This window comes from Cygnus atratus, chromosome 1 (assembly GCF_013377495.2).
Source record: "Cygnus atratus isolate AKBS03 ecotype Queensland, Australia chromosome 1, CAtr_DNAZoo_HiC_assembly, whole genome shotgun sequence".
Lineage (NCBI taxonomy): Eukaryota > Metazoa > Chordata > Aves > Anseriformes > Anatidae > Cygnus > Cygnus atratus.
Window position 1 is genome coordinate 191,077,866 of NC_066362.1, and position 25,344 is coordinate 191,103,209.

The 25,344-nt window shown below is 42.3% G+C and overlaps 1 protein-coding gene across 4 annotated transcripts in view; it reads right to left on the reverse strand.

Moving 5' to 3' along the window:
• ZC3H12C (zinc finger CCCH-type containing 12C) overlaps window positions 1-9,487 on the reverse strand; it is a 46,980-nt gene extending 37,493 nt beyond the window's left edge. Inside the window, exons 1-2 of one of the 4 annotated variants that reach the window (XM_035542783.2) lie at window positions 8,628-8,819; window positions 7,016-7,153 (exon numbers count right to left, since the gene is read on the reverse strand). The gene's annotated coding sequence lies outside the window, so the exon portion shown is untranslated. Of the gene's footprint in view, window positions 1-7,015; window positions 7,154-8,627; window positions 8,820-8,895; window positions 9,021-9,081; window positions 9,211-9,461 lie in introns of those variants that run through there. The other 3 variants (XM_050710568.1, XM_035542784.2, XM_050710561.1) reach the window with 3 other exon arrangements.
• Window positions 9,488-25,344: the final 15,857 nt, after the last annotated feature.

The window sequence follows — 25,344 nt, forward strand, 5'->3', positions numbered from 1 at the left end:
ATCGTTCCCTCAGTTACAGTCTCCCGAGGGACAGAATTCCTCCCCCTTCTTAAAAATGCAAATATCATGGAAAAATACAACAGCTGCCACTAGCACTGAGTGTAAGTTCAGAAGCTTTCTTTAGAAATACACTGTAATCTAGTACCTTATATTTATTTCTGCTCTTTTTGGTGATGCAAGAGCCTACAATATGCTGTTATTAAGAAAATTACCCAGATTAAAAATCCTTAAAAAAAAAAAAAAAAAAGGGACAGAAAAATCACCTGCTGGTGGTTATCAAATTCCAGTCTGTAGCCACTTATGGGTCTATCCTATTTTTATACAGCTTGCCAAAGAAAACCAAGAGAAGCGGCTTCCAACCTGCGCCTTCCAGCTCTACTAGTAAGTTTTTCCTTCTGATTGCAAACCACGATGTCGAAAGCCCCTGTCATGCACAACGGTGGCTGCTGATCAACTGCTCTCATCAACACCAGGGCAGCGTGGAACATGCAGATTTCCGCCACAAACTAGATGACGACAATTAGTTTAAGATCATTGCCAGAGGACATTGTTTCATTCCTTCCTTATTTTTATTTATTTCCTCATGAATCGAGGCAGAGACACTGACATACAAATCGCTCAAGAGACAAACAAGGAGTTTCCGGCGATACACGTTGGATTTGATCTCTTCCCACTTCCAGAATGAGTCACGCTGTCTGGGTGCTTTCTGAACATGAAAATCTGAACTGTCTAATTAACTTTCCTTGTGACAATATTGGGCAGCCAGACAATGCCTACAACTGTACAAAGTGTACACCGTCATGCTTAGCAAGGTACTTTTATTCAAATTTGTTCTGTCAGAAGAAAATCCGCTAACAAAACTAACATGGTTAAGTGGAAAAAAAAAAAAGTATTGTCTTCATTTAAATACAAATTTAAGAGACTTCACTAGTCAACCTAACATCTTTTATCTGTACCATGCTATTATTAAGAGTTTGAAAGGAGTGTCGGAGGAAAATAGGCTTCTCAAACTGTCTAGCGACACAGGCAGGTTGTGTTTCAGGTCATGCTGCTGGCAACAGAGCTCCTTAATCTCCAGGGTTCCTGGACAGAGTTCAAGGTGTTGGTTGGACTCTGTGTAGCCCTAAATGGCTTCACAGGGCTATGCTTATTTGAGAGACAATTCCTGTGCCTGTACCACACTGCTGCAGTTGTCATTTTGGACTGGAGCCTTCTCTGAGGGAGCTGCCAGCAGCGGATTTTCTGCAAGACTTTCAACTTTACAATTCACTCTCTACAGGGATGAAAAAGCCAAAAAAAAATATGTTAAGGTTCAAATTTCTACTCAGATTTTTAAAGTAAAGAATTAGGAAAGAGACAGCAAATGCACTTTGTTGAGACACACACAGTATATAATTCTTCCCTGCTATCTGGGGAATCTTTTAATAGCACTGACAAATAGTAACAATAGCCAGATCATACAGTAAGTAGGTTACTGTAGCTGCAAATCCAAGCTCAAAAATAAATAAAGAGAAAACGGCTACCCAGAGGTCGATTTGATTACCTGTCATCTAGGTACGGGCTTTCTTCAGATTGCTGTATCCCAGGACCCAGGAGAACCCACCGGGAAGTCCACACACTAAGCTACGCACACCAGCCTTTAAAATCCTAATTTTACATATTAATAAAACAGTTTGGCCACTTTTGTTTAATAACCTAATATATCAAGAAGAGACAAACCATCTGGTAGTGATTTTAAATAATCTTTGTAGATCTTCAAAGTTGCAGATTCATTTCATTCTAAGCTCAGAAGGTTGCAACTTTTAAATTAGAAATGAACATTGCAGACCAGATTTCCTTTATGTTTAGTCCCAACTTTATCATTTTATTTTTAAAGTTGGAAAGCAAACCAGATTTTTGTCCTGTGAATGAATACCTGTACATAGTCCTTCATTAAAGTTAATACATTTTGATTCTTTTTGGCTCCCCGAGCTCACATTTTTCTTTCCTGAGTTCCACCTTCTTACACTGAGTGATGCTGCATTTAGAATTAAATAATTTAGTTTGGAAGGGATCTCCAGAGGCCAACGAGTTCAACAAATCCCACGAAACTCAAAGCAAGGGCAACTACAGCAGGTTGCTCGGCACCTTTTCCAGTCAAGCTTCCAGCCAATTTCCAAGGCTGCAGATCCCACAGCCTCCCTAAGCGCCTGCCCCAGCGTTTAAATACCCTCATGTGGAGAACATTTTTCTTTACGGCCAGTGAGAATTTCTTCACTGTGACTTGTGACTGCTGGCTGTTGTCCTTCTGGTCCATACCTCTACATGGAGCATTTCTGTCTTCTCTACACCCTCAGGTTATATACCTGAAGAGAGCCATAAGATTCCCCTGAAACTTCTCTTACCAAGGCCAAACAAATTTGGGTTTCCCAGCCTCTCCTCGTACGTGATGTACTTCAGCCCCCTGCACACCCTGGGAGCCACCCTCTGGATTTGCTTCAGCAAGTCCATGTCTCCTGTCCTTCAGAGACGAAACCTGGGCACAGTGCTCCAAGGGCGACGTCCTGAGTGCCAAAAAGAGGCGAACAATCACCCTGCGCATCTGCTGGCTGCACTCTTGCTATTGCAGCACGCTTGGCCTTATTACCTATTTCTGCAACATCATCTTGTGCTTATCAGGCGGTGAGGCTTCACTTTCCACAAAAGCCTTCCACGTCAGCAGATGAACTAAACTCTACTCACAATGCCTGCTGGAGGCATCTGCTTCCAGTGCTCCCCCAGGCACACCGATGAGCGCGTCTAAGCTGCACACGAGCAATTCAAACCGCTTTCTGTACATAGAGTGCAGAAAGATCACATTAAGATGATGACACTTGTTCTCTTGTGAATGAGTTTGCTTACCTGAGGTCCCTCTTGTACGCGTCAACAGGTAACCGATTTGTAACGTGCTACCCTCTGAACCCTAGCAAGGTGTTCTCATCAGCAGAGAAACGAAGCCAGAGTCACCTCTGTGCATCTGTACCGCCTTGATGGAATCAAAAACTCCAGAGGTTGGTGTTTCATGCAGTTCCACATGAGCTACGGATCACTACAACGGCCTCACAAAACCTTGGAGCTGCCAGCTTTGTGAAACAAATCAGATGGAGGCCCATCACCAAACGCTGAACAGAACTTTATGGAGAGGCCACACACGGGACTAACAAAGCCAAAGTGCAATTATTCTGAGTCTTAGAAAAAGGCTGGCTGCCTAACTCCACAATGCAAACACACGCTCAATTTCTGTGAGGAACTACAGTTTAATTTCTCTTAAGTTATCGGGCAAGGGAAGCTTACCAAGTTCCACTCCTAACACAAGGGATGGCCCCCTCAGAGAAGATGGCAGAGTTCAGAAGAAACAGCCTAACTTTGAACGAGTTTTGGAATTAAGATCAAGCTGCAGCTAGTGGGGACCACACTCATGAGCCACACAGCCTCTTGCTGGAACCAGATGAAAGCTTTGCCAATGCACACACGATATCAGATGTTATTTTCCAAGCGATGGCTACCATAAAAAGCTATTAACAGACAACTGATCAAGTGGCTGGGGAAACAACAGCTGAAGCAGAAAACTCTGATTTTAATCTTACAGCAGCAGGACCAACACACAGCTCGGCTGGCAGCCCAGCAAGGGTAGCAGCAACAATCCCAGAGCAGCTGCAATGGAGACTCACGAACCCAGGTGCACTGCCCTGGGCATTTGTAAATCACAGCCTTTCCCCAGCCAGAAGAAACCATTTCCAGAGGTGCATCTGGCAAGACAAACCTTATGTATTGGAATTATGGCTGACAGAGAAATTATCTCAAGTTTTTAACTCGGTTGAGCATTTTGAGCTGGGAGGGCCTTAGGGGATGTTGCTGCAGTCTGTGTGCTCTCAGACCCTCCACTTCGATAAAGTGGAGATCTCCATGAAAGCGCTGGTGGCACTTTACCAGGGAAACGTCTCTCACCGAGGATGAGGCTATGCTTCGATGCTTTGCGCAGGAAGGAGTAGGTAACTCAGTGGTTCAAATAACTTCACAGATGATGAAGGATTCGAGAGCCCTATCAGAGACAGGGCACCAAACGTAACAGCAACTAGGAAAGCAGAGAGACAAGGGTTTATAGATACCAGCTACTTGTATAAACAGAAGCTTGCAGAACAAAAGGAAGCTAGGGAAGTAGTTTCTATTAACGGAATTGCAATCTGTCCCTTCTCCAGCCAGTCTTAGCCAAAACCACCAAATTTAATTAGTCCTAAGATAAAAGGACTAAGTGACAGCAGAGCAGTAATTTTCAACTCATCGCAAAATTTCAAAGTTTCACGGCATTTTGCCTCAAGACCTGATTCATTGATTTCTCAACTTAACACATCACTTTTTATAGCTCATATGGGAGGATGGCTCACAGAAATGGTCTTTTAGGAACTATCATGACAATTTTAGTCAATTACTAAAGCACTCAAGGATTTCAGACTCTTGCCAGCCTCGGAGCTTTAGCTGCTTGCAGCAAGCAGACTGCTTTTCAGGTATTTGCAGAAACTTGTGTCACATGTGCTGTTGAACACCTCCAGCTTCACTAACTTCCCCAATCTTTGGCACCACTCTGCAACTTTCAACCACCTCCTAAGACATTCCTTTCATACCAAAAGAAATTGCTGTATTTCTTCCTCTGGGAGGATTACTAATGACCATTAAATTCTCCTTCACTCCTGACCACTTCATGTCTTGCTTTGTCTCTTCCTCGCTTTTCCCTGCTTTTCTCAAAATACCAACTTCCACAGAAGTAAAATCCCTCCTCCTGAGCATAGCTTTACTTTTCTCTCTATCCAGGCTCAATAAAACTATTTTATGAGAATGCATTTTTAGTTTGTACAATCTTGCTGAAGTTTTATGCCTATTTATCCTGAAAGAACTCAGACCCAAGTCACTTTGGGTTAAAACAAAGGTATTGGGAACTGTATTTCCTGAGCACGTATGATGTTTCTACATTTAAAGGACAACAGACCCTGGGGATGGTCTAGCATTTTGTTTTTTATCTATATCTACCTACATGTATACATAAACAGACACCTCCCCTCCAAGGGAGGAGGATGACAAATGTGAAATCTTCAAGTGTAACACTGGTATCATAAATCAAGAAAAAACAACCTCAACACAGCCAGGCACTCAGGAGAGGTAGTCTGGAGCGTGACTGTGCGGTGAGCCTGCCAGAAGGAATCCTGCAGTTGCAGAGGGTGAGCTGCTTTTCTCCCTGTGGCAAACTTCAGAAAGGTTCTTGTCTGGACCTTTCCAGTTGGGACTACAGATGCACAAGTCTGAAAATTCAAGTAGTCTTTTGAAACATTCCCATTCTGCAGCTGTGATACAAGAATGAATAGAGCTGGAGTTTACCAAAAAGCTAAAACAACTCTTTAACCGGGGAGCACAATATCCTTGCAGAGTGGCAAAGTGTCAAGTGTCAAGTCCAGCTCTTTATGCTAAGCAAAATACGGTTTGAATTTTTGGTAGTGCAAGTTCAGCCTTTTTACACAAGAAATGTGATACAGCCTGAAGTAATCAATCCCAAAACAGGTAAAAAAGGGAAATGCCTAGTTCATCTAAGCAGAAAGCCCCAAGGTTATGAAAACCTTGTGGAGTTTCTGCTCATCAATAAACAACATGGCACAGAACATGCTTTTTGACAGAGCCTCAAGATGCTATATAACAGTACTTAAAGATGCAGAGCTTTAAGGGAGAAAACATCCATATGGTATTTTCCCCCTCTAACCCTGCAGAGCTGCCTATTCCACAAGATACGCAGAGGAAAAACATGGAGAGAGGGGAAAAAAAATAAAAGGAGAAAAGGAGGAGGGGGAAGAGAAGGAAAATTTGAGAGATGCCTCATAACTCTAGCAGGAAGGCAATTATGAGCAGATTACAATTGAATTCCTATCTGCATGCTAACTGGAAATGACCAAGGGGGTAAGAAAAATGACTCCACTTCTTGTTACACCATCTTACCTCTGCTCTTCTTATACACTACTTTCAACATACAAATTAGTAACTAAAAAGCAGTAAGTGTCAATTCTTTCAAGCATAAAAAAAAAGAGCCTTGTTCAGCTAATGGGTTACTCACTTCAAACATATGGCAGTGGTAGTACATTCACTGTAAATATTTAGCACGCTTGAAGACGGGAGGCATTTTAAACATAACTACGCAGTACACAGTAAGAAATATAACACATAACTATACAATAACTTCAGTCCAAGGACTGAAACATTTCAGTCTTTTCACAGAAACAGCTCACTACTGTCTATGTACAACATCTGTTTCTTCTGGTACCTCAGATATAGTTTCCAGTATCACAAGACACGAAAAAAGAAGTGTAACCACCTTCATCACTAATAAGGCCACTGGCCAGCTGCCATGGCAACAAACACTACGGAAATGAGCGAACGAGGAAATATCTCCTGAATAACAACAACAAAAAAACCCACCCCTATCCACTACTTCCTAGCTACATGTGGGACATTGCTTCACTGAACAGTAAAAGCAGCAGAATAATATTTACTGAACAGGAAAAAGGTAAATTTTACGCCGTAACCTTACATATCCCATTTCCAACCTTCCCTTTGATTACTGTAACTCTCTACCCCCACCCCTTTTACTACTGTCATTCTTCTTCAGGTAGCTCAGCTTTTAAGAATTAATTAAAATACAGGCTGAGATCCATGGTTAGTAGCTGAGGCTAGAAAATTCAGGTTAGGATCTGTTATAATTAAAAAAAAGAAAAGCATAAGCAGTGAAAAATCTACAGACTTGAAGTACCGAAGGGGGTAGATTTTTTTTTACTATTATTATTTTTTCCGAAGTATTCGTTCAAGCCAGAAGTTACAGAGCTGATACAGAAAATACTGAACAAGACTGTGACTTCATTAATGTAAGAAATCAACCTAAATGACATGTGCCCTTTCTACCAAGCACTGAGGTTTTGTTTTTTTTTTTATGTAGCCATTTCTGAATGCAACAAAAACTGACCTGAGCCAAGCAAGTTCCTCATTTCACTTCAAGTTGACTTTGAATTGTCCTGTTTCAGCTTGCTTAAGGAGTATTTTCAGCTGCATGTAGGATATGTAAGATGTCAGTGAAGAAAATCTTGTAAGGTTTTTCACTTACCTATGTAAAATTAAACAGCAAATGGTTTCATCAAATATTGAACTGAGTCTCCAGTCTTTTCAAGTCTCATCAACTGCTAGCCTAGTTTCCTTCAAAGAAATAAACAGCTCTGGAACACCAAAAACATTTTAAAAGTTGGTACAATCCAGAAAAGCAAGCAGTGAAATCACTCCAGTGGACTGTTACTCAGCTCAGTGTTCAGCCTAAAATGCACAATATACACAGATGAGTCAAGTCTAGATAATCCTTCACGCTCTGTCTGGTTGAATGTATAGGGCTTGTTTTTAAATTGCATACCTTAAATAAACTCCACTTTTCTTTGCATTTATATCAGAAGACCACATTTCTTTAAAGCTTTTCAAGTTGGAGATGCCTAAAAATTTTTTGGGGAGTTCTATCTACCAGGACCTCATAAATTATAACTGCTTTTCTAAAAGGATCAAAAATGGTAATGTTTATTGTATGACCACTGAGTAACTGCTGTCCTATAGATGTCTAGTGTAGTAGTAACAGTGAAACGGGCACACTGGACTGAAACCATAAATACGGCAAGGTTTGTAGGGAGATGAGATACCTTGAATTGGTTCAACTATCTCCACTAGAAAAAAAAAGTTTTTGATTTCTCAACACTAATAATTCTAATTAATAAAAAAGAAGGGGAAGGGAGAAGGAAGAGGAAGCACATTTATCTGTAAAAGTAACGTAAGCATACTAAAATAGCTGTGAACTTGTTTTGCACTGAGATAACAAATTCTCTTCAAAACAACAGCATGCTTGAATTTTGATCTGCTCACTACATCACGCTTTGTTGAGGTGGAATCTCATCTCAGAGCATCCTCACACAGAAAAAAAAGTTTAAGATTTATCTAATGCTGTCCCAGAAGAGGGTTATAGTAAGCTCATTGGATTGCTCTATGGGCACATGCCAGGTGGCAACGAGACAGTGGAAGAGACAGCATCCCGGCACTTTGCAAACCCAGACATGAATGGTTTATTTTCTTTCCAGATCAAAAGACTGTACACCTAGCACTTTCTTAAGCACATTATTAATTGTGTAACATGAAGATTCCCAATTACGAACTACGGCTCCACTTTGCAAACACAGACCAAGAGGACAGGACACAGCACTTTTAACGCTTCTCCTGGTGAAGAAGCGAGACCCAATGTTTAGCGGGATGGCTTGACTAGCTGAAGCCAACTTTCAGCAACAATATCTAACGTGGGCTACCTAGCCTTACCACAATCACCAAGCCGTGGCCAGGCACAGGACTGCCAGACGGGACCGGCTGCTGTGGGTGCTGCACAAACACAGCAGCCGAGTTTCCTTGCCGGAGGGCATTATAAAATAACGTCACGGTGCCACAAATGCAACTGTACATGCCCGACGTTACTCATACCTGTCTGCAGAATGAAGTCCAAAACACACAGGTGAATGGAAATTATTATTATTTTTTTTCCTAAAGAGAAACTGCACCTGGAAAGGCTCGGCTGGACCTGGAAATGATTCAGGCGGTGCTCTCAGAGGTGGCTGCCTACCACGGGGTTGGCTACACGTCCTGCACAGCCCACAAGCGCGGAGTGAAGCCCACCGCCGCCCTGACTTATTAAAAATAATAATAAAAAAGGGGAACGGCGGGGCGAGCAGGGGACCCGAACCAACTTTCTAATTCCCTCCGGGGCTCCGAGCGCCCGCCCAGCGGGGCAGGGGCGCCCCGGGGCCGAGGGACGGCGCCGTCTCCTACCTCCACCGAGCTGCTGCTGCTGCTCCTCCTCCTCCTCCTCGTCCTCTGCCGCCCGGGCAACCTCGGGGAGGCGCCGGGGGCAGGGCCGTGTTTACCCGCACGCCGGCCCGGCCCCAGCAATGGGCGGCCCCGGGGCCGCCGCTGCCGCCATGGCCGCCGCCGCCCCCCAGTCCCCCCGGCACCCACCTGGCCGCCATGCGGGGCGGAGGCCGGCCCGCCCCGCCAAGGTCGCCGGCACCTCGCCCACCGCCCGCCTCATGGCCTCAGCCCGCCTGGCCCCCGAGCCCAGCCGCCGCCTCTTCCTCTTCCTCTTCCTCCTCCTCCTCCTCCTCCTCCTCCTGCTGGGCAGCACCTGCTGGTGAGGGACCGGGCGAGGCTGGCGGTGGGTGCCATGGTGCCGCCCCCGAGGCACCCACACGTTACCCCAGTGCTGGAGGGGAGGCTCCGTGCTGAACCCCCCCGGCCATGGCAGCAGCACGGCCTGGGCGTGTGGTCCTCCAGGCCCGCCCGGCTGCCATCGGCGAGGTGCTGACAGACAGAGCTTTGCGACCGGAGTCTCCTCGTACCTCACTGTCCTTGGCTTTACAGGTGGAGGAGCAGAGATGGAAGAGCTCTTTGGCAAGGACCGCAAACGGAGTCTGTGGCAGAGTTGGTAGAAAGCTCAGTTTCTGTCCCATGTTCTAAATAGGAGGTGTTTCCTCCCACCCTGCTGTTACTTGTGTGGAGATGAAGTAATCCATCTACCTCGCACCAGCCTACTATGCCTTCTGTGTTCGTGCAGACGTTGCTGCGCGCCAGGAAGGTGGTTAGAAGATATGAATGAAGCGCTGATGTTGCGGTTGTGGCTTGCTAGCTGACTGAGCGTATACACGATACGATATAAAGCCATCGCTACTCACAGGCGCAAAGTGTGTATGTAATCGTTAGTCACTCACAGAATCACAGAATCATCTAGGTTGGAAGAGACCTCCAAGATCACCGAGTCCAACCCCTGACCTAACACTAACAAGTCCTCCACTAAACCATATCACTAAGCTCTACATCTAAACGTCTTTTAAAGACCTCCAGGGATGGTGACTCAACCACTTCCCTGGGCAGCCCATTCCAATGCCTACTCGTATTCTACTACTGAAGTTTGTAAAAAATTCTTCGGGCACCCAGCAGAAAATGGGCTACATTTATGAATTTTGCATGTAATAAATCCTGTGCAGAAATATCAGCCTGAAATGCCGTTCTGCAGGTTTCATTTTTCCAATAAAACGTGATAGATTTACTCAGAACATTCTAGAGAAACAGAGCCATGTCACTTTCCTATATATATTTCAATAAAGCTTCCCTCATAGAGCTGACAGAGTCTATAAGCAGGATGGCATGATTTTGTCTATTCTACTATTCAGCACAAGATTTGCTCAATTTCTCAGTGTATCTCATCCCCAGTTTGCTTGAGCATGATTTGGAAGATTCGGCTTGGTGCAGGAGGCTGGCTGTGGTTTACTCCTTGGCTGCGCAGAGTTTGAGACCTCTACTAAAAAAAAGACAATGCTTGTACCCTTAGTCCCAGACATGCTGATGCTGTTTCAGAAATGTCAGAGTGGTGTCCAAATGCAACTAAGAATATTAATTTAGAAGGGGAAATTAGTGAAAGCAAGACTAAAGAATTAGACACTTGCAGTTCCATTTTGCTGCTTATTATGGAAGGCTTTGCTGGTGATTGAGGAGTGTATGAGTCAGTTAAAAGCACTGCGGCACTGAAGAAAATGATTTGCAATTATCAGAAGAAGAGAGAGAGACTGGAATTGATTTTGAAACTACTTAAAGTAACAAGAGAGTTTCACATTAACTTTTTTCCTTAGTAAACTCTAGTTCCCAGTGAGTTTGTCTAAAAGATCTTTTTGACCTCATCTCCTGTTTCAGTTTATGTAAACCTCCAGTACCTTTGTAACTGATTAAAATGTGCTCATTGTAAGCGTGAGTTAAGTTTGCTCAAACGTGAGTTTAAATGAAATGAGCTGCTTGATGTCACTGGGTTGCTTATTGGCAAAATCCCATTTCCTCTCTATTGACTTAAGTAGCAAGTTGCTTCCAAATTAAAATAGAAGTGTGGGAGTCGGAATCCAAGATTTTTCTGTCCCATGATCGCAAACCCCAAATATAGCAGCAGTACCTGGAAGGGAACGTTGTAGGAGTTAAAAGTCTTCCTCTTGGTAGGACAGTCAGGTGCTGGGAATTCATACGCCTCCAGAACTTCCGATGCCTCTCTTCTCCCTCTGAGTTTGCTTCCCCATTACATGTTCACTGTTCTTCCCACACCACTGTTTTTCAGGTTTTGCTGAAACTCAGGACTTCAGTAGCTCGTCCGGGACTTTCACATGTTGCACAACCCTTTCCTGGTACGTAAACGGAGGAAAAAGTTGTTATTAATAACTGACAATGCACTCGTGAGCATAATCAGTGCTTAAAAAAGAAGAGGGAAAACAGGACCAGCTGCCCTGTGCTGGAACCAGAATCTCCTTCATTTCCAGAATCTGTACTTACATCACTATAATGTAACAATACAGAATCAGATAAGTTTATGAACAGTACATTTTCTCTGAAACCATCTGTCTTCCTGTACATGTTAACTCTAATTTCCCTTGCCTTCTTTGTGAATCTCTGTTAAGTCAGGTTGGCTTTAGCAACTTTGCATCACAGCTGCTTTTTTTTTTTTAATTAAAAAGTGCATATTAATATTTTCAAAGTTTGTTTACTTTCTCAAATGTGCTGTGCATTTATTCTGCCATGTCTGCTCTCCCCGTACTAGCTACAGCTTTTTTCCATGACTTGAATATTTTCTGCCTGTTGGATAGAAAATGCCTCTTTTATTCCTGCAGTTGTCCAACAAGCTGCCCTGTAAGTGAACCTACTCACCCTCTTGTCCTGGGAAACCTGTGTTAAGTGCCTTCCTCCACACCAGTCCACTTCTTTCAGTTAGTCCTTGCTCAAAACTCTCTTGATCCGGCTTGTTCTCATCAGATGTGCCAGAGCAGATAATGGATTTCAGCAGTGCGATTGTTAGTGGTTGTTGCCTTTATTTTATAACTGCTGCTTTACTTTAAGATCCTAAATGGTAAGTCTATTTCCCACTGGCCACCTGCTTCAATATTTTGAGTAGACCCTCATCCTTTCCTTTTTTTTCTTCACTAAAACACAGTTGTGGTCCCTGGTTCCAAACAGGCATCCTTAAAACACCTAGATGATTCGTCAGCTCTTGCTTTAGCCTCCCACTGTCATTATTTTCCCTTTTCAGCCACCACATTTTGTCCAGTTACATTTTCATCTCAGATCCTTGTGCTGCTTCTGCCATGATTTGCGTAGAAAAGCCTACATACTTGCTATGACAAAGCTGCTACGACAATGTACATTTTGTTAATTTATGTTACCACAGCAACTGAGTCATGCAAAGATGTAATGTCACGTTGTTTGATACTGTACCTTGGTATGCTCATAGAAAGCTAGGGAAACGGAGTCTGTGCAGAGCTGCTATGGAACTGGGGCTGAAAAAGTTAGATAACCATACGTACAGAGTATGTGTCAAGGGTTTGTGTCAAAATGGATGCACCACGTAAGATCCTCTAGGAATCTAGATTTGGTTCTGTTCAGTTCTGGGAGGAATTGCAGACATGCTGGAGGAGGAGGGTAGCGTCTTGAGAAATACAAAACTGGTCTAAAAAACAAGGCATAACTTGTGGGGAGGACAAAAGCAAGCTGCTTAACTTAGGCAGGTATTAAAAATTGCACAAACTCAGGAAGAACAACTGGTGAAAAAGTAACCATTCAGAAATAAATCTGGAGTCTACTGTAAGCCATGAGCTTAACATGAATCAGCAATGTGCTTTTGTGGCAAAAATAGGAAACATCCCAGGAAGATGTACGTGCAGGACGCGATCCATGGTCTCTGCAGTATTGGTAGGATATCAGCAGAAGGGTTGGTTTTGTGCACCATAGCCCAGGAAGGATGGGAGCCAACAGGAGACAGTGCAGGTGGCAACAAGAACAAGCAGAGGGTCGGGAAGACGAAAGGAACTGGAGCTGTTGGACTAAATAAAAGAGGGCAGGGGAAAGACATGCTAAGAGTCGTCATGTACTTTTAAGTACATGCCATTGCAAAGAGGAAGGGAATAATCTACTCTTGGGTAGGTAGAGTAAGATGTAATGGATCTAAATTGCATCACGGAGGAAAAGCTTTTTTAATGGTAACATTAGTGAGGCACAGCTTTATGTTACGGAGGGTGTAGTAGTGTCTCCATTACTGGATGTCCTTAAGGATGTGCTGGACAAGTAGTAAGTATTATTGATCTGGCATTGGAATTGGAGGATGGATTAGGTGACTAATCCGAGTCCATTGCAGAGGTATTTTTCTGTGATTACACATACTCTGAGGCTCCTCATTAATCACCATTCATTTATCCAGTCCCATTGTACATTCTGTTTTCTTTTCAAGTAGGATCCGCAGTCATTCCTGTGCCCATTGGAGGGCAAAAAAATGTTTTGTCCCATTTTTCTCTTGAGTATAGTCAAAGACCCAAGCTTTTCTCATTTTCTTGGCAGCCCGCAAGAGACACGAGTTGGTGACTTGTACAGCAGTTAGCTGCTGAGGTAACTGATAATTTCATGTGAGTCAAACATGCAATAAAAATTATTTAGATGACTGTTTCAGTCTATTCAAACACATTCCACATAAACCCTACATAATGTTAACATAAATCTGATGTTCTTTGGACATATACTAGATAAAATCACTCCATTTGTAAAATGTTATTGGTATTTCAGACCTAGCTCATGCACACACTCCTAAATTCCCCTATTTTCTCTGCCAGGAGCTCATAGGAGTTTTTAATGGGAACTGTGATGTGTTATTTATTTTCTAGGTAGCATTTTCTTTTAAATTTTAAATTAAAACTGAATTACAATTCAAAAATGTAGTTTAATACCCACTTACGCATTTCAATTTAACATAAATAGCTTATACCAAAAACAATGGCCATTTGTTTACTTGTTAGATCTGATCAACAGACAGCATGCATGATAGGTTTTCTATTTTCTGACCAGGCTATCTAGTCTAAGTAGATATTACTTGCTTCTACAAACTTTTGCTGCTACAGCCTTAAATCAGCATGTCTGTGAGTGTAGACCCAGGCACATTTTGGGCACCCTGGAATAAAAATGCTATTGCGGTAAATGCCAACGCTGAATACATCACTTGTGGAGATTTTAAAGACAATGTCCATTAAGAGATTAAACCTACATTTTTTCCCATTAAAGATAACTTTGGAAAATTGGATGGCCATTTTATCCTTTCAAAGAATGGAGATTTTCTTTCTGTACTTATTTCCTCTTAAAGATTAAAAGTGTGCTTTTCTGCACAGAATATGTATTTCCCATTTCTTTTACCTGCACAGGTCTGTGTACTTGCACCTGTGCTGACCACCGTATATGTAGCAATGTGGAAAAAGAAGCAGGGAATAAAGGGGAAAAAATTCCATGATTTATTTTTTTTTTGAGGTCATAAAAACTAAAATCCAGTGATGAAGAACTATTGACTTCATGTGAGGCAAAGGACATTGGGGTTATAATGAACATGTCAGTGTTCAACAGTGGCTGAAAGAAATCGGTATTAAAAAAGAATAAAACCCAGAAAGCATCATTATGCCACTGTACACGTGTATGGTGCTCCAGGGTTTTGGATGCTCCAAGCAGTTCTCACCTCTGTATCTCAAAAGAGACACAGTAGAAAGAGGGAAAAGTGATGCGGATGGTCGGGGATGTGGAGCAGCTTCTCCGTGAGGTGTGACTGAACAGGCACTCTTCAGCCTGCACAGGACACACAGCCAGGTGAGGGTATGAGAGAGACCTGTGAACCATGGATGGCATGAAAAACATCAATAGGGCATAACTATTTGTTGTCCCTCTTCATATAGGAATTAGGGAGCATCAGATGAAATTGTCAGATGTCAGGTTTCAGAGTAACAGAAGGAGAAATTCCCTGAAACTACCAATGTTTTCCAAAAACAAGCAGAGTCATTCATGGAATAAAAATCCCTTTAGAGCTATTGAAAACCAAGGAGCAGAGATCTCTGTTTCAGCAAGTCCCTAAGACAGCGCTGAGCCGTAAGCTCCCTGCTGGAGCTTTTTATGTTTGTTTGGTTCTTGTGCTTGGCAGAGGACTTCTTCAGCTGGCTGCTGCCAGAGAAAGATACGGGGCTGGGCTAAGACCCGTGTCCCAGTGCAAACGTTCATCCTTTAATGTTTATTAGCCTGTTTACTGGGAAAGCTCTGAAACACTTCGACTTGTCCAGGGCTCTGCTCCTGCAACCTTACAGCACTGTGGGAGACAGTGAGACTGGGAGGTGATCAAAGGATAAGCAGGAGGCAGAAATCTGCCTTTGACGAGTCAGCATTTTTTTTTTTAGTTAAAAAAGAAAGAAAAAAGGGCTGCCTCATACATCTGTGGATGCAGACAAGCGTGGCCTGCATTATCACCTTCCCCCTCATCGTGAAAAAAACAAGCAAAACCCTGAGGCTTTTTGAAGCCATGAGATGTGTCAGTAACGCTGGGATGGGGGAGCCAGAGAAGTAATTCCCTGGCTGTGCCTGTGGGAGAGTGAATCGAGCAAATGCAAGCTCCTTCCTGCAGCTGGGAGCCATCGCTTGGGGGATCCCTGAAGTGGGTCAGGGCAGGTCAGAGGCGCGGGCTGCAAAAATTCCACAGCACCAGCAGGAAGGAGAATTACTTACTGTCAGCATATCCAGGGGCATAATTGAAAACCGAGGGGAATCTTCTTCCTAGCAGAGAACAGGAAAGCAGGAATCTGACGTTCGGAAAATGCTGATGGGCTTTCGCTTAGCAGGATGTGTGCACGTTGGCTTCTGGAGCCCAGAAAGGACAGGAGGCACCTCGAGCTTGTTGGGAAGCTGTGAGGCAAGGCATAGCCAGAGGAACATCGGTGCTGGGGGTGTTCCCCATGCCAAAGGTCCCCTTTGGGCTGGGGAGAGTGCTGGGAGAAGGTGGTGAAGAAACCCAGTGTATGGGGTTTGTCCTTCCTTTAGGAAGGGCTTTATTACCCCATATATTCGTCTGTTGCTTTTAATAGATAAGGCAAAGAAGGATGATGGGAGAGTGAAATGCCTTCATCCCTTTTTTTTGTTTTGGGTGTCTGTGTATTGAAGCAATGCAAATTTGAACAAAAATAGTTGCTATAGTGTTTCAAGTTTGGAGTCAAAATCCTTTAAAAATGGAGCACTTTTAGATGGAAAAGTTTTACAGAATTTTCATTATGTAAAATAATTTGAGTTTCCATCTTTATTTGGGTTTTTTGATTCCATGGTTAGGAGAAAAAAAATCTTTGAAATTTCCTTTAGTTTATCTTAAAATATTTTAAACGCCAAAAATTAAAATGAACAACTGCTTGGGTGATAATTTTCAGATAGTCCAAAGTCAACTAGAATTTCCAGTGAAACTAAACCTGCTTGTCCCTATAAATTCTGTCCAGGACTGGGCTCTCATGTCAAGGAGGTTTGTGCACCAACATCCAGATTCTGTAAAAATAATGCTATACTTTGAATTTCATGTGCAGGAAACTCAAGTGCCCAAACCAGAAGAGGGCTGTGTCTTGCTCCAGCAGCTGGTCCTTTGATTCATTTAATTGTGGCATTAATATTTTGGGGCGTACTGCAATTGTGGCTTTCCTCTGGGGTAAGCATTGCTTATGGGAGGTGGGGAGAGGAGATTCACCTGTCACAAAACTAGGAATGTTTTCTGAAAAGCGTGTAACAAATTTGAAACTTGGTATCTTTGAAAAAAAATCAAATCAAAGCGTCCCAGTGAATTTGTAAGTAAAATTTGTCTATTGGTAAATTTGACAGATGGCAAAAACTGGCAGACTGCTGCAGAGGAACAAACTTTTCTGTCCTTCTGCAGCTTCTTAGTCATCTTCTGTGGTTTCACCTGACAGTATTTTTTATTGTAAGTATTATAGCTCAGTGCTGTAGCTGGTTGGTGCTTTTACAAGTTAAAGTGATACAATTTTTTTTCCTTTGTTTTGCTAAATTCTGATCTTACTGACGCAAAAGAAGAGTCAACGCTAGCATTTTCTTTCCTGATTTTTTTTCCCATGCATATTTCTGCTTCACGATGGCTCAGGGCTGAACACGGCAGAACAGCTTCCAGAGGCGAACAAAATGGCTTTTGGTTGCAGTGAGAATTTATTTTTTCAGGAACTATGCAATTTGACCAAAAGCTGCTAAGTACATGATGTTACCATTTTCTTAGTGCTTTTGCCTATTGTTAATGAGACAGCGGTAATATCTTCTCTCTTCGTAGTTGCTGTTCTTTATGCATCATCTCCTGACAGATAAGAATCTCTACTTTCTTTCTTCCTTCAATTTAAATAAATGTTCTGCCCCTTTTTTTGAAAAAAAGTTCTGAAAACAGGCAAGCACTGAACCATCTCCATATTTATATATTTATTCATTGCATTTGAGATGGCAATAGCACGATAGTTGCAACTGAGCATCCAGGTTCTCAGATCCTCCTCTGAGTTATGTTCACTCCAATTTCCCTTTGTAACAATTTTTGAACTAATGGAACAGTTTCCAGTATATATAGATTGCTCAGGAGGCAATAACAGCTTTATACGTTCATGTTGTGGTTCAGCCCGGCTGGCAGCTAAACACCACACAGCCGTTCGCTCACCCTCCCCCCTCCCTCTCTGGGATGGGGGAGAGAAACGGGAAAGTGAAGGCTGTGAGTTGAGATAAAGACAGTTTATTGAGACAGGAAAATAATAATAACAATAATAATAATAATAATAATAATATCAATAGTAATAATGTGTACGAAATAAGTGATGCACAATGCAATTGCTCACCACCCGTTGACCGATGCCCAGCCTATCCCCGAGCAGCCGGCCCCCCCACCCCGGCTAGCCACCCCTATATATTGTTCAGCATGACGTCAGATGGTATGGAATACCCCTTTGGCCAGTTTGGGTCAGCTGTCCTGGGTCTGTCCCCTCCCAGCTCCTGCTGCACCCCTAGCCTGCCTGCTGGCAGGACAGAGCGAGGAGCTGAAAAGTCCTTGGCTTGGTGTAAGCACTGCTCTGCAACAATTAAAACATCAGCATGTTATCAGCGCTCTTCTCATCCTAATCCAAAACATAGCACCCTGCCAGCTACTAGGAGGAAAATTAACTCTGTCCTAACTGAAACCAGGACAGTTCACCTTTTTAATGCTCCAGTCTTTGAGCCTTTTGGGGTCTGTTACCCACATCCTTGGCCACCTTTGTACATCCTTATGTGCAGAATCATAGAAATCACAGAAAATAGGATGACAAGAGACATCATTTGGCCCCCCTTTGTGCTCCACAGCAAGATTATCTTAACCTAAATTAGTTCCAATTGTGTTTTTCCTAGCTCTTCTTGAGAACATCTGGTGATGGAGATGCCATACACTCTATAGACAAAATGCTCCAGCACTTACTTGTTCGTACTATTAGAACCATTTCCCTGGGAATTTTTCAAATACTCAGCATGGGATTAATTTTCTAAAGTGTAGAGGTCTCCAGGTATATATCTACAAATACTGCAGGTTTCTAAGTTTCTGCTGGAAGTGGAGATCTGGAGCTTGAGTCAGTTACCTACAGTATGGTGTTTAGAGCTGAGTGGGACAGACCGCCCCTAAAGTCTAACCTATATCCAAAGCTGTTTCTCTCTGTCTCATCTACAGGACATGTATGGTAAGCAGCTTATTCCTTTCCTGTTTGTCACACCCTTTACCCTTATTTGATATTTGTCATGCCGTCTCTCATCTTCTATTGGCGAAACAAGCCCACTGTTTCCTTTAGCATTGTTTGTTCTTAAGTCATCCTTTTTGTTCCTCTTTGGGCTCCTTCCATTTGGTTCATGTAGTTCTCATAATAAGGAACTTGAAACTAAGCATGTGGTAGAAGAGAGACTACATGGCATTAAATGTATGCTGTGGGAACCCGAACTTATCTTTTAGGACAGTGAGTGGGGAACTTAAGCAGAGGAAAAGCCCTCTTCCATTACATCACCACCAGAGCAAAAAATTGAATCACACCCCACACAGCTTTGTGCTGTAAAGCTTGGCACTGGATGTCAGAGAGCCAGAGTGCCTGCATAGAGAGCATCAAAATCAGCAAACACCACATCAACAAAAGCGTGCTGGTAGATTCTTGATGATATATACAATTATTTAAAAAGATGCTCACAAAAATAAGATGCCAAAAGTGCTGTTAAGAAACTTACTAGACTGCTAGTTTAAGAAGGTATTGCCCTCATTCTTGATGTGGTGGAGTAAATTTTCAAGTTCACGGGTGGGGGAGGAATATTGAGAGGATTTTTACATATATCTAAAAAGCAAGTGGATCTAAAAATGTACTCCATTGTAGCTCAGTGTTCAGAAATATTACTCTTTTCAGTTCTATTTTTATAAACTGCTTAAATGCTTTATAATAGTTCCATAAAAAATTCCTTATTACTATCATACATCTTATGGGGGATAATTGTTTCTGAATCTTCCAATTGTTCATATGTCAATCTGTAAGAAACTCAGAACATTTTTTTTGATAAAAACGGAACAAACTTCAAGAGGAGAGAGCTGTCTGAGGCCGAAGGTAATATAAAGAAAATGCAAATGACCAAACTGACATTAGGGGTGTGGGAGAATGCATGAGTGTCTGCAAACAGTGCTTGTGTTTGTGGTAATCCATACCATTTTGATTATTCCTTGATTTTATTAGTGTTATGATACTACTAATAACCACAGTTCACATGTAACCTGAGACACAATTCTTCTGCTTCTTCCAATTATTTGATTATAATTTGTTATTTGTGTTAATGTTATGCCTACAAGCTTATTAGTGCGAGATCAAGGACTTGCCGCCTTAGGTGTTGACAGACACAAAATGCAGAGAGGATCTGTCCCCTTCATACCTCCTAATTTAGAACAGGTGAAGATAGATGGGTGCCACAGTCAGAGACATGTGATCTGACCAACCATTGATTTTGGAGATCTGATATGCAATATTTCAAGATTTATATGTAGACAATCCCATTTTTTTCTCATTTGAAATGACTTTTCTACTGAAACTGGATGGTGAGAAAACAAAATCATCAAAACTGAATTGAAATCTCTTTTTAAGCCCAAGTCATTTCATCTTTTTTAAAACTGACATGAAGACTTCTTATCCTGATTTGGAGTGGAGAATTTTTTTCAGTTCTTTAAACTTTTCCCCAGGAGTCAAAACTGTTTCCCATCTGCCTCTTCCCCATCAGACAGTAGGCTCTTTGGGTCTGATGGCCCAGCCTGTACTAGCACAAGGATGCATACCGTAAACCGTACAATTCATTTTCATGAACATCGAGCAGTTTTCTAGCCAATTTCCCTGATTTTGACTAATTCCAAGTAATAATTAATAGCAATTCTAAGTATGCCACTAGTGCCTTTCAAAATTTAGGGTTAGCCATATTGTAGGTGGTCTGTGATGAATGACAGCTTTTCTCTAAAAGCAGCGAGAGGCAATGCTTTGAACAAACTGAAACCATGGCGCACTGCTTAGCGTTTGAGAGCCAGGATGTGGAAAAGGCCCTGACACTGGTTCCCTTTTTCTGTCGTGAAATGTCAGGTTAATTTTAGTTACCGCTGTTGCTTTTACTTGGTGTTTGTTCTATTTGTAGTCAGTCTGAATTTGCTTGAGCATTTGAGGCTGTTGAACCCAAGGCAGAGTGGCATCGAGCAGGTTTGGTTCTGTGTTATTAGAAGATTTGTTACTGTTTAGACACACTGTTGTTGGGTGAAATCTCACCATCTATTAAAAAGCCACAGGGTGCGAAGATTAGCACATTCAAGAGGCATAATGATTTCCAATCTGATTTTTTAGTATGCTCCACTGAAAATTAGCTCGCTTGATTGCTGTGTAAGTGACAATGTGCAATTTGCAAAATTACTTATGCAAAACACATTATGAAAGGGTGGCATCTTAGGTGGAGGTTAAAAGACAGCTCAGAAGTCCTTTCCTAGCCCAAATATACTTGGACTGTGGTAGATCTACCCTAAAAAGGGTGATTAATTATGTAAATGTCTTGAACTTCCCCCAGATATTCCTGTATTTCAGCGTCTACACACCACATTAACTATAATATATTGTGACCACCATCCTGGTTCAATTAAAAATAAAGTTGCCATTTTTTATTACAGTCCAAAATGAATTTAGGGCAGATCTGGAAGAAGGTACATAGTGCAGGATGGATAGCAGCCCCTCTGTCAGCAGTCACATGTGGGTTTTCAGTAAATGAGGACTTTGGTGATGTTTCAGCCCTCACAGGTGTCAGGTAAGAATGATTTACACTTGTCCATAAACACGTGCAGCACAGGGAAGGCTCTTCTGCCTCACTGCTTGTGGCAAATGGAAATGAACACTATTAGGGCCACTGTTCTGGGAAGTGCTGAGGGCCTGCCGCACTGGCTGCACCAAAGGCCCCAGGAGTGATACGCCTTCGGTGTAGGCCGCAACGCGGTCTGACTAACAAGTGTAGCCCCAGCTCCCAGAGGTGGTGGAGTTCAGTGAATTGCTGAGTGAAAATGCCTGAAAGAACTCCACAGATCGTGGTGGAGGTTCCACCAGAAACACCCACACTGTGTCCTAAAGAGGTGCACATTGGTAACGAAACATTAGCACAATTATGGACCCAGCAGGAGTTAGGGAGGTGGGGAAAACAGTCAGGGCCACGTATCTGCCTTCGGTACCAGAACACTCGTGTTCCTGCTTTTAATGAAATCCTGGCCAGTTTGGGACAAGCCTCTATTGCGAAATCCTCAAGATCCAGCTCTTGAAGATGAGGCCAGGCTTGACTTGATGGGGTCTGCTGGGCAGGAGCTATGCTATGAATCTCTTAGCCTATGGTGGTATGTAAATAGGTGCAGAATCTGCTTCTTTTGACTCCAGTTTTTGTTGCTGACTGATTGAGTTTGGATGGATTTGTCATACTAGAGGCGAATCTGTCTTGGTGTTTGCTGAGAGGATGAATGCAGAGTCACTTTCCTCCTGGGACAGATGGAAGAAATAGTGAGCTTGGTGTCACAGATCCACATGATGCTACAGGCTCCTTAGACTTGACGATGACAGGAGCTGCTCAATTGCATCATTAACTTCTTTGATTTCAGCTCATGTCCATTAGTGGTGTTTGGCTCTGCTAACTGTCCTGTGTTCTGAGTTCTGGCATTCAGGGGCTCTGCATGAGATTGATATTCATATCCTTGAGACTGGTGCTTTGTATCCTCGGGTAGCTGCACTCTCCTGGGAGTTTGGTCGGCAAGGAACTGAACTGTGCAGGCTTGTTGAGCAGAGGAATGGATTTCTACTTTGGAAAGCCAAATCTTCAGGCTGCTTCTTAGAGCTATCACCTGTTAGAGGCAGATTGGTGTGTTCCTGGGGCAATCTAATGCCATGTTAGAGGGAACTGAGGGAGTTCTGGGAAGAAATCACAAGGCTTCCATCTTTGCCTTCTCTAGATCTTACTCAAAACAGAACCAGTTATTCTTATATCTAGTGCTTTTTAGTAGTTAGTACTGAGACTTTCAATCAAGAAACAGTCATTCCCTTATCAGTCTGGCTATGAATTTAATCTTACCTCTTTCTGCAAGAGATATTGCTACTCAAAGAGAACCTTGCAGTTTGGGCTCAGCTTACGGGTCTTGTTAACAGTTTATAAGCATCTTGCCAAAATATTAGCATAATGTGTACCATGACTGGTTCTAGGCATATTGCTGCATGAACCACGCCTCTTTGTTCACTTCTCTAAATGTGCTGCTGAAGGCTACGGTTGCAGGAGGATGATACTCAAGTGATGGTTTGCATAAGGTTAAATTTCATCCAGTTATCTGAAAGTGCAAGCCTGAATGAAACTTGCTGTTCTTGCCTCATTTTTTGTTAATACATTTTCAAGATCATCTGCTAGCATTACTGCATGTATATTTGCATCATGCTTAATCAGTATGATTAATCTGCTATTTTTGCACAGGCAGCAAGCTTCTATATTAGGAAAATGCCGGGTCCTTGCCTTAGATGTCACAACAGCCTTCCCTGCATCAGTCCTTATTTTGAGGGCTAGACAAGATTTAATTTAAATTTTGTCATACTCTGGGATTTACCCTCTTTTTATTTGAGAGCAGACGAATGCTTCTTTCCTTATTGTGATTTATTGTTTGGCTGGCTGAGAGTTATTTTTCCAGAAGCAGGCTGAAGTTTAAAACATCAAGTGAAAATGCAGACTTCTGTTTGATTGCTTCTGATCCAGCTAGGGCAGAAATTTGTAAGATACCTGGCTTAGCTGTCTCTAACTGGATTGAGAAAATGGCTTCACTCAGGTTCATAGTAGCGTCTCTGAGCTGGTTTAAAACTAGATCACTTAAGTACCTCTAGTGGTTTCCATGTGCATGATGCCCTGTATGAGGGGTGAAACCTGGTGGTTTGACTTCGGGGAAACTCTAGTGGCTCAGAGAGTTTCCCTGCTGTTCTGCTGCGTGCCACTGAGACTCACATGTGTTTCTCAGCACACTGCTGGATACCTGGACTCTCTACCAGAGCTCCAAGGAGTTTGAAGGGGAATTGGTCTTCTTCAGGATCAATAATAATTCTGGTATATTTTTACCTCTACTTTTCCAGCTACCCTAAAATCACTCACAGTATTATGAGCATTATTAGTATGGATATTGTTTTTTTTCCAAGTAAAAATAAAATTTTTAAAAACCAACTGTATTGCATGAAAGAAGATGGAAAAAAGTCATCTCCATGTTTAAGGTCAAATACACAGAAACACGTGAGGCTCTTTCTTCTTCCTTCAGACACAAAGCTCTCAGGTTCTTTGATGAATCTTACCCTTGAATTTTCCTGTTTTGAAATGGACTCTGATTTAAGATCAAACTTATTCTTATGTCCTCATTTTTCTCCAGAAGCCTTCAAGGAAGATTTGAAGGAAGCCCTCAAGGGAACCTCCATAAAGCTCTGTGTGGTCTTTTGGAGTACAGTTTAAAATTCATTACACAGCCCTTCATAAAGTAGCCCATGAAAATGGCATTTTATATAAACATTTGAGTATCACTTCTGAGACAGAATGTTTACATTTATAAAAGAGTGAAAAATATAAGTGATTACTCATGCTTCACTGAGAATAGTTTTGAAGGTAACAAAATGAATCTGGGAGCCATAATGTATTAGTGGTAAACGTCTCCTCTCGTTTGCTATGCTCCCTCAGGTCTGGCTTTCTGACACTTGGATACCACGATGTGTGCCAGAAAGCTGATAAAAACTCGATTACTTCTGTGCTGTTGGTAACTCCTCTGATCATTGTACGTGAAATAGCATTTTACGCTGAGTAGATGCCATTGCAAAATCTTGGCTTTGGAGGTGCCTGGTTCGACTGAAAGCAGCTTCAGGGTGCAGCCTCAGGGCATTGTTTCCTCTTGCAGCAAAGCTGGGCTGAAGGGTTCACACCCTCCTGTGCCTCCTGCTGCTCATCCCTGGCCTGATGGCACTCTTACTTCACTGCTCTGTTGGCGGAGATGCGTAGGAAACTGAGCCTTTTGGGAGGTTTTATTTTAATTCTGTTATTGAAAGCGACAATAACTCCAGCTGGTGCTGGAGTAAGGATATCTTATGTGTGCTCATGTATTTTTAAGAGCTCCAGCTAATGCTTGCGGGAAGTTTATATTTATACATACATATATAAAAATATAAATATAAAAAGAAACACTCTCTGCATATTTATCTCCGAACTCCTTGTTTTATTCAGTGAGTAACATTCAAATCAAATAAACTATGTTTTAAATGTCTTTTTTTTTTTTTTTTTTTTTTTTTTGCTGGACCCCAACATCCGTGAAATGTCAAAGAGGGTGGCATTAATTACCCATACTGTGCGATGTTCTGCACCTGTTGTTTGTGCTATTTCTTCCTTTTTATTCTCAGGAAGTACAGAACTTAACAAATATTTAAAATAATTCATTTGTCCTGCCAGATTTTCTCTCCCTTTAATGAACATAATTTCATCAGAAAAGATTTCAATAGAGGTTTATTCTTCCCCTCTGCTTGGTGGTTTTGTGCCAGGCTTTATGAAATGCTGATCAGTTTTTCTGTACAGAGAAAGCTTTCGACGATGGTATCAACATTAAAAGAAATGATGGCTGGTCACAGAGGTTACACTCTCTCTGGGAGTTATGGAAAGAGCCCTGTTCACTTCAGCTGCAACAGCTAATGGGTTTTACATTAAACTAAAACAAAGTTATGGCATGCTTCTCTTCTTGCACTTACAGTAACTTGCAAACCAGCCAAGGCTGTGTTTCTGTTAGTTCTGCACCTGCACTCACTGCAGAAAACCATTGCTATAACCCGGCAG